This window comes from Jaculus jaculus, chromosome 7 (assembly GCF_020740685.1).
Source record: "Jaculus jaculus isolate mJacJac1 chromosome 7, mJacJac1.mat.Y.cur, whole genome shotgun sequence".
NCBI lineage: Eukaryota > Metazoa > Chordata > Mammalia > Rodentia > Dipodidae > Jaculus > Jaculus jaculus.
The window spans coordinates 68,514,042-68,526,543 of record NC_059108.1 but is presented as its reverse complement, the minus strand read 5'-3'; the positions used below and the strand labels follow the sequence as shown (position 1 = coordinate 68,526,543).

The window sequence follows — 12,502 nt, the reverse complement described above, 5'->3', positions numbered from 1 at the left end:
GCTGGGGGCTGTTGCACTGTCAGGATCTCTGGTTATATTCTTATATCCCCTCTTCCCTATCTCCATTCCACTGAGGGTCCCTCCTATGTGGGGTTATCAGTATTTACTATGGGTTCATGATTATATCAGTGAGACTCTGTGGAGTTAGACAATGCTTCAAGATATGCTTTCCTATCCTCTACTTCTTACAATTTTCTGCCCCTCTCCCCAAGATTATTCTTATCATGGTTTCATCAGCCTTTTCCTTTATTGTAAGTGGATCATTCTTTTGCTCTGCATCTCATTTTATTTTCATCACTTTCAAAGGCTTAGCCTCTATCTCTTGTGCCATTATCTGCTTTTGACTTTCATTCCTGTATCTGTCTCTTGTCCCGTACTCCACCTCCCTTGACAATGAGTTACTCCAAGCTGGCTTGTGCTGGGGTCTGTACCTGGGAGTCCAAAATCCACTATTGTTTCATTTTCCTCCTCTGCATAAGGAATTCCATGGACCAGATAGTTCAGGAGATGAGATACCATTGCTCTGTACTTAACATATTGGAATCCCAAATCCAGATTTATACTCCTACCTCAAAAGTCTTTCTAGAGTTCATTCTTTACAGGGATGCACTAGCTTTCATGATGGAGATTTTGCTTAAAGTCAATTTTCCTTGAAGCACAGGGAGGCTCATAAAACCTTCTATTTGGTGATTCCCTGAGTGAGGACTGAAAACAATGCCACTGACATCTACTGTGATTTGGATCCACCACATAGTGATTCGGGGTTCAGTAAGCTTGTAGGCAGCACAGCCTAGGAGTGCACCTCCAAGAAAAAAAAATCACATGCTTGGCCAGGCATCCTTCTCATAGTCATTTGGGGTTCTAGCTTGGCTTTTAGGTATGTTCCCAAGTGACTATTGACTAATTAAAAGGCCTGGTCATACCCAGTGGAACATTCTGAGTTCCAAGGAACAAAGCATGTCTCACTTCAAAGACTGTGAGCCCTTGTCACCTGAGTCACTGTGGTTGGCAAAAATAGATGTAGTGTGAGAAAATTCTATCTTTGGGCTCCCAAGTCTGTAATGTGTTTGCTTTCAGAGAATTAGAATGGAACAGGTGCAGGTGTAGGGATTGCCACCATTGATGCCTTTATTTTAATCTCCACAATCACTTAGTGTTACTGTGAACTTTTTAATTTTAATTTTAAGAAATCAAAATGGATACAAAATTAATTTACTTAAAAAATTCCAAGGACTTCCAGGTGAGATGGTGGCGTACTAGCCACACCAAAGTAGCCTAGGAAGGGATATAAAAAGAAACACAGAAAAATCTACTCTTCTACTGAAAAATGAAGGTGTATAAGTTATTATCAACCATAGCAGAGAAGCAGGAGAAACCAAGCTCTTCCAGAAATGAGGAAACCAGCCAGAATCCCACTGAGGCAGCTAGGGCCCTGATCCACATCTGTACAGGCAGCACAGAGTGGCAGGAGCAGAAACAAGGTGAAGGGATTTTTCCACTCACATCAGCTTCCTTGCAAAATCAAGACACCTAAAGGGAAAGACAGCAAGGACCAGCTGAGCAGCTGTTGAAGGAGATACAAATAGGACCAGCTGAGCAGCAATGGTTTGACAACAGGACTCCTGCATAGTCTCCTATCCCCAAATTGTCAGTGTGGTGAACTTCCAGAGAACTCATTCAACCCTGGCCACTCAGCACCCAGAAAGATCAAGGTGGTACTCAGCATTGGTGAGCTTGGAAGCTATCCCTAAAAGGCAACAGGGCCTACTTATACAAGGCCAGATATGTAGGCTTGCAGTGGAAGTGCTAATCTTTCTTTCCATGTCAGGAAAGGTGATATATTACATTTGAGTGACACATTCTTGGTTTGCTTTACCATTTTCTTTCTTTCTTTTTTCAGGGGAAACAAAAAGGACTAATTTATTTGTTTTACAAAATAGAATGAGAAATCTTAGTTGAGATGGTCAAGAGGAGACAGTTTTAAGTGTTATCTTCACCAAGAATAAATTGATAGCACTTCATACTCATTTACATAAGACAGACAGTGAAATCTAATTCCTATTGTCTGCCCAGCCACCTAGAATGTTCCTAAGGAAGATGCCAGAAGCCCTGGAAACAGTGAGCCCAATTTGGTGTCTTCTGGTGTCCTGAGAAGGAACAGCAAGTTTAGTTTACAGAAATGAGATGTCAGCTTTCAAAGGCTGTGGACCAATTATTTGAGAGGTGTAATCTGCAGGGTCTATTTTTAAAATATGTGGGATGTCACTGTCAATTTGTACATTCCCAATGAGACCTTTGAGAAACAATTCTTCTGTGATGGTAGCATTCATCAGTCTCAACGCTGGTAATCTGAGGAGGAGTCTAGATAACCTGTAGGTGTCATCTGGGTATGTTCTGGTTATATAATCTTGGAATTACACATAAGCCTTTTCCTGAAACTTCTCAATCTGTTCCATGTTTTCTAGGCCTGGATGATCTGGACTGAACAGTACTATTGCCTTCAGGTAGGCATATTCATATCCATCAATGCAGAGTTTAACCATGCTGTTATAAAACTCTTGTAGTTTGAAGATGTGTTCCATCAATAATTTTCTCTTTTCTGGTGACATTTTATCTTGTTGAAGGCTACTATGAAGACAACTGAAAAACGTTGCCAATATGGTTGCTACATTCATCACTTGTCAACACTGGGCAAGTCCAAGAGTAAACAGTTCATTCCAATAGGCTTTTACTAATGAGATGCTGTTTTCTGGCCCGGAAAGCTACATGTGACTCGCTGAGAAGTGGCCCCTCTGTCTGAGTCTCCAGCAATAAGGTGTGAGCTTCCTTCCACGCCCTCCACTGAGCTCTGGCAGGCCGTGCTTTCTCCAGGATTCAAGGCTTTGGCAAGAGTATCAAATGCCATTGAAACATCACCATTGTTCTGAATATCTTGATGAAATTCAGAAAAAGATGTATCACCATTGTTTAAACTTCCCATCACAGGCACTTCATTACTAGTTTGAGAAAGATCTTTAGCTTTTCCAAGATTTGCCAAGTACGTGACCACACTGGCCAGTGTGCTTAAATCTCCCAGACATGAGTTGCCCTTATCTGGTGTCATTAGTACAGCTGACTCTGTTTTTATTCCAGATGGATGAATGTTCACAAACATTCCTGAATCCAACAGTCCTGTTGACCTTGCAGTTTCACTGTCTGTTACAAACGTTGGAGTTGCAGCCAGTGGGCTTCTAAGGTCTTTCCGGATGTAGATCTTTTCTGTTGAGGCTGCACAATTGGAAGACTTTTCTCATGACACTTCAATAGGTTTTCTTTCACACTGAACAGAGTCCTGCTTCATCCCAAAAGCGATGCAGCGCTGCAGCCTGCAGTACTGGCAGCGGTTTCGATGGTGCTTGTTAATAATGCAGTCTTTTGATCCTCGACAGGAATACACTGAATTTTTTCGGATCCTTCTTTTAAAAAACCCTTTGCAGCCTTCACAAGTTATTGCTCCATAATGACGCCCTGATGCCTTGTTTGCACATACTACACAAAGATCAAAAACCTTATTTGATCCCTGGTCTGGAGAATTATCTGTCAAGAGCTGGAAGTGTGGTACAGACAGATCAGAAGATGTAAAAAATAACTGGTTGACCCCTACTGCATCTGGAGTGGTGAGGAAAACTTTTCCTGGAGTTGAATCTTGTCTGGCCAAAATGACCTTTCCAGGAGCAGAGTCATCGTGATTGGTCAGAAGGAACTTGCCTTGTGTATGGTGATCAAGTGCTGTCACAATCTGGATTTTCTGTTCACTCTGCTGATCTGTAACAATCTCAGCCATCTGTTGCTCAATAATTTGATGTGCAATTTCTTCTATGGTTGCCATATGGTTCTAATTAGAATGTCCCGCAGCCTTCCTGGCCGCACTGCCTCCCTAGCCGACAGTCCTGCCGCTGCGCCAGGAACGACCCTCCGGGATGATGACAAGTGACAGTGGCAGGGAGAGCAAGGGTGTGTGTGTGTGTGGGGGGGGGGTTGGAGGGAGAACGGTAGCTTCCAGGGTTTGTGTATTGGGGGGGGTCAGTGTTCGTGACCCCTCGCTCAGTTCGGCGCTGCGCTGTGGGCCTGACGCCTGTGCACTCGGCTTTACCATTTTCAAATAAGCTGTATTTTGGTATTGACTACTGTTGCTTTTGAATGTTTCCTGATTTTTAGGGCCTTTGTCTTTTTCTTCTGTCATTATTTGAGGCAGGGTCTGACTAGTCCCAGGCTGACTTGGAACTCATTTCAGACCAGAAATCTCAACTCCTTGTTTTCCTAGTTGACAGGACAAAGGGTGTGGGGCAACACACATCCTTAGGGACTTTGGCTTTATTACATTAACTGTTTATTTTGATTCCCACCCTTGTATAAAAGCTCTGTTCTGGTTTTGATTGACTCTATAATGCTCAGTTGAATTTTAGAATTTGCCAGTGATTTGCTTCATCCAGTCTACTACAATACTGGCAAAACTTGGAAAGAACCTCTCCTCGCCATATTATAATTAAGCTACCAAACATACAAATCAAAGAAAAGATATTGAAATCAGTTAGACAGAAAAATCAAGTCACATACAAAGGTAAGCCTATCAGGATCACAGCAGATTACTCAATCCAAACTTTCAAAGCCAGAAAAGCTTGGAATGATATATTTAAAGTTCTGAAAGATAACAACTGTCAACAAAGGTTACTTTACCCTGCAAAGCTATCCATTCAGATAGATGAGGAAACAAGGACATTCCACAACAAAAGAAGGCTAAAGGAATATTTGAAGACAAAAGCAGCTCTACAGAAAATACTTGAAAGGATCCTCCATGCTGAAGAGAAAGAAAAGCACACATGTAAGCAACCTGGAAAAAACAAACCATACTCAAATTCTAGTTAATACAAGAAAGCAAAGGTAAAACTGGTAGAACAATAAAACAAGAAGAATGGCAAAAATAAATACACACCTTTCAATAATAACTCTTAATATCAATGGCCTCAATACTCCAACCAAAAGACACAGGTTTTCAGACTGGGTTAAAAAGCAGAATCCTTCAATTTGTTGCCTCCAAGAAACTAACCTTTCCACAAAAGGTGGACACTACCTTAGGGTGAAAGGTTGGAAAATGATGGTTCAAGCAAATGGGCCTAGATAATAAGCAGGTGTCACTATCTTAATACCCGACAGGGTAGATTTCAAACCAACATTAGTTTGGAAAGATAAGGAAGGTCACTTTATATTGATTAAAGGAACACTACAACAGGAGGACATTACAATCCTAAACATATATGCACCTAAAATGGAGACACACAATTTTATCAAACAAACATTATTAGAACTAAAGTTACAGATAAGTCCAAACACAGTTTTGGTAGGTGACTCCAACATTCCAATGCCATCAATTGACAGGTCATCCTGGAAAAAAAATAAACAGAGAAACATCTGAATTAAATAAGGTCATATAAAAAATAAATCTAACAGTTATCTGCAGAGCATTTCACCCAAATACTACAAAATGTACAATCTTTTCAGCAGCACATGGAACATTCTCTAAAATAGACAATATATTATGACACAAAGCAAATCTTAACAAGTACAGGAAAATTGAAATAATTCCTTGCACTCTCTCTGATCACAATGTCATCAAACTACAAATAAATAGCAAGAAAAGCCACAGAGTATACACAAAATCATGGAAAACAAGCAATATACTATGGAATGATGAATGGGTCAATGAAGAAACCAAGAAGGAAATTAAAAAAATCAATATAATCAAATGACAATAAGAACATAACATACCAATACCTTTGGGACACAATGAAGGCGGTTCTAAAGGGAAATTTATAGCTTTAAGTGCATGTGTTAAGAAATTAGAAAGTCACAAGTAAACACCTTAATGCTTCACCTTAAGGCCTTGGAAAAAGAAGAACAAGGCAAACCAAAAATCAGTAGATGGTAAAAAATAATAAAGATTAGGGCAGAAATTAATAAAATAGGAACAAACAAACAACAATACAAAGGAACAATAAAACAAAAAAGTTGATTCTTTGAAAGGATAAACAAGATTGATAAACCCTTAGCAAGTCTGCCAAAAGAGAGGAGAAACAAATTAATAAAATTAAAGATGAAAAGTACACCATTACAACAGATACCAGAGAAATTCTAAACAATCATAGGTATATACTATAAGAACATATACTCCATTAAGTTTGAAAATCTGAAAGAAATGGATTATTTCCTTGATTTATATGACCTACCAAAATTAAATCAAGATGGATTGACCACTGAGATAGACCTATAACAAGTATAGAGATCCAAGTAGTTATAAAAAACTGTCCCAACAAAGAAAAGTCTGAGCCCAGATGGATTCACTGGTGAATTTTACCAGACCTTCATGGAAGAATTAATACCACTGCTTCTCAAACTTTTTCATAAAATAGAAAAGGAAGGAATACTCCCAAACTCCTTCTATGAAGTCAGATCACCCTCATACCAAAAGCAGACAAAAACAGAACAAAAAATATTTTTACAGACCAATCTCCCTCATGAATATAGATGTAAAATTTTTCAACAAGATTTTGGCAATCAGAAGACAAGAATATATGAGAAAGATTATTCATCCCAAACAAGTCAGCTTTATCCTAGATATACAGGGATGGTTCAACATACTCAAATTGATAAATGTAATATATTATGTAAATGGACTGAAGGACGAAAATCACATGATCTCTCATTAGATGCAGAAAAAGCATTTGATAGAACCCAACATCCCTTCATGGTAAAAGTACTACAGAAACTAGGAATAGAAGGAACATATCTCAACATAATAAAGGCTATTAATGCAAACCTACAGTCAACATAACACTAAATGGAGAAAATTTTGAAGCTTTTCCACTAAAATCAGGAAGAAGACAAGGGTGTCCACTGTTCCCACTTTAATTTCATATAATACTAGAAGTTGTATCCATAGCAATAAGGCAAGAGACACACATAAAAGGGATACAAATAGGAAAGATAGAAATCAAATTACCATTATTTGCAGATGATATGATTCTATATATAAAGGACCCTAAAGACTCTACCAGCAAACTGTTAGAGCTGATAAACACCTATAGCCATGTAGCAGGATACAAAATAAACACACAGAAATCAGTAGCCTCCCTATATGCTATCAACAAACAAGGAGAGGATGAAATCAGAAAATCACTACCACTCACAATTGCCTCAAAAAAAAAAAAGTACCTTAGGTGGAGCTTTCTGCCAAGATGGCAGCCACCTAAAAGTGCTACAGATCCCCGAGAAAGAAAGGCAAGAAATTAAGGGTTCACCAGGTATTTTAGGGGAGAGCAATCTCCAATAGGTTTCCAGTGGGAGGGCATAGAGGGGGAAAAACAGGGAATCGCTGATTCCTTCACAGGCAGGTAGCCCATCCCTTCCCCCAGCAGCCACCAACCCACAGTCCCAGCTTCAGGAAACTCCTGCACTTACTGTAGGAAAAGGGTCCTAGGCCAACATACTTCCACTTGCCTCACTGCACAGAGGTGATCACCCTGCTACCCCTGCCCACGAGTGACCTTGGCCAGGCTACGCCTGCTGGCCTATTGGAGCTCAGGCTCCTTTGATCAGTTTACGCACCAAACGGCTCTGCTGCACCGATCAATCCCTGCATGTGGAAGCTGACACTGCTGTGCCCACTGGCTCACTTACTGCTTTGGCCCCCACACATTCACTCCCGAGCCCAGGCCCATTGCAACTGCCACTTGAGTTCAGACTGTGTCTGTCACTTGTGCCAGCTCAGGTGCCATTCTCCACCCTCCCCCGTCACACTGGCCATCTGCCATTGTCCTGTTACAGGGGGAGTGCAAACTGATCCCAGGTACCAGTGTTCCCTGCCAGAGTTTGGGCTGCTTCAGGGCTTGATGTCTCTGTCCCTCCTAGCATGAGTGCAGGCAGCTTTGGCTCCCCAGCCAGGCAGGAGCTCAGGCAGCTTTGGCAAGTGAGAGCCAAAGCCCAGGCTGCTTGGCAACAGCCTCAGGCTGCTTCAGATTCCCATTGTGCTTGAGCTCAGGCTGATCCACCCACCTACATGCCCATACACTGTGATAGGTAGACCACAGCACAACAGAAATAACATGAAAAATCAAATGCAAGAAAATTCAGTTAGATCACCCAGTGCTACAATGAACATCTCTAATCAAAACATAAAAGAGTCATAAGGATCAGAACACCAAATTGAAGTTATGAGCAATGCAACACTGACCAAGCTACTGGTAGAACTTGCAGAAAAGCAACAGAGGACCAATAATCGTGTGGATGCTGCCATCACTAGACTAGCCCTAATAGATAAGAAAATGGAAGGACTTCAAAGACAGTTAAGAGATATAAAGGAGAGTGAAAAAAAAAAAGAGGACCTCAAAAATCAGCTAGTGATGCTAAATAAAGACATAAAGAAATGCAAGGATGAATTTCAAGAAGCATCAAGAAAATCAGAAACTGATGTGAAAAGGGAGCTTGACAGAGGGATGGAAATTATACATAGAAAAATAGTAGAAAATACAAACCTAATTGAAGAAGTCCAAAACTCTCTAGAAGCTCTCAAGCATAGAATCAGCCATGTGGAGGATAGAAACTCTGATCTGGAAGACAAGATGGAAGAAACAGTTCGAAAGTTCAAAAATTTCAATAAGTTCAAAAGTTTCTGTGAACAGAACATGAGAGAATTGTGGGATACATACACTTAAAAATCCTAATATCAGGATAATTGGAATACCAGAAGAATAAGATATTCAGGCCAAAGGCATGGAGAACTTATTTAACAAAATAATTGAAGAAACTTTGCCAGTCTCTTAAAAGAAAGGCCCATCAAGATACAAGAAGCCAACAGAATTCCAAACAGACTGGACCAAAGGAGTAACTCTCCAAGACATAGTGTCATCAAGACTCTAAACATTGATACCAAAGAGAAAATCCTAAAAGCAGCTAGGGAAAAACAGCATACCACTTTTAAAGGTAACCCCATCAGAATTACTCCAGACTTCTCAATGGAAACCCTGAAAGCTAGAAGGGCATGGAGTGAAACACTGCAAAGTCTAAGAACCTATGGCTTCCAACCCAAACAGAAATAAGCACCAACATCATCGTAGTTGGGGACTTCAATACACCATTATCAGTAATAGACAGATCATCAAAACAGAAACTCAACAGGGAAGTAAGAGAGCTCTACAAAACCATAGATCACTTAGACCTAACAGACATCTACAGAACTTTCCATCCCAAATCCACAGACTACACATTCTTCTTAGCAGCCCATGGAACATTCTCTAAAATAGACCATATACTGGGTCACAAAGCCTAGCTCAAGCACTAAGATAGGAGAAGGAAATAAAAGGGATACCATTTGGAAAGGAAGTAGTTAAGTTAGCTTTATTCACTGATGGCATTGATTGTATATGTAAGAAAGAAGAACATTCCATGATATAGGAATGGAAAAAAGACTTCCTGAACAAAACACCAGTAGCTCATGATCTTAAACAGTCACTCAACCAATGGGATCACATGAAGCTGAAGAGTTTCTTTACAGACAAGCATACAATAAGCAAAACCAATAGATTACCCACAGAATGGGAGAAAATATTTGCTGATTATCCAATTGATACAGGCCTAGCATATAGAATATACAAAGAACTCAAAAACCTAAACAATAAAAAATCAAACACCCCACTCACAAAATGGGGCAAAGAGCTGAACAGTCAGTTCACAGAGGAAGCAATACAAATGGCAAACACTCACTGAAGAAAATGTTCATCATCCCTAATCATCAGGGAAATACAAATTAAAACAAGTATGAGATCTCATCTTACTACAATAAGGATAGCAAACATCAAAAAATCAAATGAAAATAAATGCTGGTGAGCATGTGGAAAATTAGGAACCCTCATGCACTGTTGGTGGGAATGTAAGATGGTACAACCACTTTGTAAAGCAAAATGGAGACTCCTGAAAAAGCTGACTATAAAGATACCAACAGACCTAGTTATTCCCTTACTGGGCACCTACCCTAATACCTTTAAAGCACAGGCCAGAGAGATTTGCTCAACCATGTTTGTAGCAGCTCAATTCGTAATAGCTAAGAGCTTGAATAAACCCAGATGTCCATCACTAGAAGAATGGATAACTAAGATATGGCACATATACACAATGGAATTCTATACAGCAGTAAGAAAAAAATGACACAATGAAATTTGAGGAAAAATGGTTGAACCTAGAACAGATCATTAGCAGTGAACTTACCCAATCAGAGAAAAAAAATTGCCACATAGTCTCACTCATTTACAGCACCTAACCTGAATCTACCCAAGATGCATCTCGAGGACTAGACAATAGGATGGGTGGGGCCAGAGGGGAGGGCAACAGAGGAGGTGGGAAACACAAATCTAGACCCAAATGGCAATGGTACCATAAAATTCTACATCCTAAAAGGCAGACCAAATGGCTGAACCTTCACCAGGCCCTTAGAGGGAACACCTGAGCCACAAGACACTGAAGAGGGTATGATGAAGACTGACCTTAATCCTCTATAGCTCCTCTTTCTTTCTCTCTTTTTTTTCTCTCTCTCTCTCTTCTCCCTAACTCTTTTGTATGAGTTATCATTTTCTTCCTTTCATAGAGGGCAATGACCTGTACTCCCAGTACCAGCATGTGGCTATCATCCACAATGAGCTTTTTATCAGAGAGACCTACAAGGTTTCCTAAAAGAAAGACAGATTTCTGTCAGAGTACTTGATGACCCACCAAAGGTTAGTGGTAAGACCCTACTGCTGAAGACACCATGTGGGGTTGACACATAAAATGTAATGACATGGCTGGAAGCTGGAAGAAAGTCAGTTCCTAGACAGTCAGTGCATCTAGTGCCAGAAAGTGCTACATGGATGACTGGGGGAAAGTGACCAATATCTGTCCAAGCAACTCATGGTCTAACCTACTTAGCAGCAAATAACCTGTCATGATGCTCACACAAGTGCAATAGTGGTGCACAGTCATGGTAGGAAACCAGCTGCTCTTGATTTGGTTAACTGTTCCACTCAGTGGAATGGGACCCATAGCTGGAGCTTGGAAACAAGTCATAACCATACCCAAACATGAGCCCACTCTCCATTATCAAACTACCACCAATCATGGGCTACAAGAGGGCCTACACCTATTAAATTTTCTAGAAAAAAAAATGTTATCCCATTTGTCTGGTGCTAACTTACTCTCCACTGGAGAATCTGCTTCTCTTTTTTAGATGGATGCAGATCCTAAGGAGATAGCTGCCCCATCATACCTCAAAAGCACCCCAGCTGAAACTAAGAATAATTGGCAAAACAAGCAAGGGTGCTGTTTTCTTGGTGAACCGGGTACCAGCACAAGGGTGAAGGAGATCAACACAGAGAACAATCAACTCCTACCCAATCAGATATCCAGAGACACAGAGCCCCCCAACACCTCATCACTGAAGCAGACCAAAAATGAACCCAACATGGCTCAGGAAAATTTTGCAGAAGAGGGGGCAGGAAGAATGTCAGAGCCACATGTTGGGTCATGATATGCAAAGACATTTATCCTACCCATTACTGTGGGTTAACTCCACAATGCATGACCCATATATCTCAACAAGGAGGGGCCAGGTGGAGGGAATAGGACATGGATGAGCCTAACAATGGTACCAACTTGACTGTATTCACTGAGACCAAAACTAACTAATAAAAATGAAAGACAGGAGAAAAGAGTGAAAGCACAGACTCCAGTCTTGGACTGAAGTACCGTTTATTTCTCAGCAGTCCTTTTTAATATGTTCTTGCAGACAATTTGCCCATGTACAAAAATTCCATGACCTTCACACAAGTTTCTATCAAAACAACATCTTTCTATTACAGAGTTACGTACCTTGACCACTTCTCAGTACAAACTATTATTCCAAGTTTTGGAAAGAAACAAACCCTCTGTTCCCAACAATATAACCATAAAGGTTCAAGGAATGGTCAGCTCTTGCCAGTAACACTAAATATACACAATCTTGCTTACTTGCAGGTGCAAAAGTCTTGTTGGCACACAGCCCGATGCGATGGATTCAAGGCCAGCCCAATGGCCCTCAACAATTACCTATATTTCTCTTATTCTCCCTTGGCACTGAACTGTAACCCCCCAGTACCAGCATGTGGAGAACATCCACATTGAGCTGTTGACCAGAGAGACCTACAAGGTTTCCCAAAAGAAGACAGAATTCTGTCCTGAGTACTTGATGACCCACCAAAGGTTAATGGTAAGAGCCTACTGCCAAAGACACCATATGCTGTTGGGATGGAACATGGAGCAATATGACTGGAAACTGGAAGGGAGTCAATCCCCAGACAGTTAGCTTGTCTAGTGCCAGAAAGTGTTACATGAGCAACTAGGGAAAATGACCAAGATCTGTTTAAGCAACTCATGGTCTAAGCTACTCAGCAGCAATCAACCT

General features: G+C 40.6%; 1 pseudogene and 1 gene segment (V, D, J or C); both read right to left on the bottom strand.

Annotated features, from left to right (window-relative positions):
- Nucleotides 1–12,502, bottom strand: part of LOC101600058 — a 746,857-nt gene that overhangs the window by 99,718 nt on the left and 634,637 nt on the right.
- LOC105944256 lies at nucleotides 2,172–3,868 on the bottom strand (annotated as a pseudogene).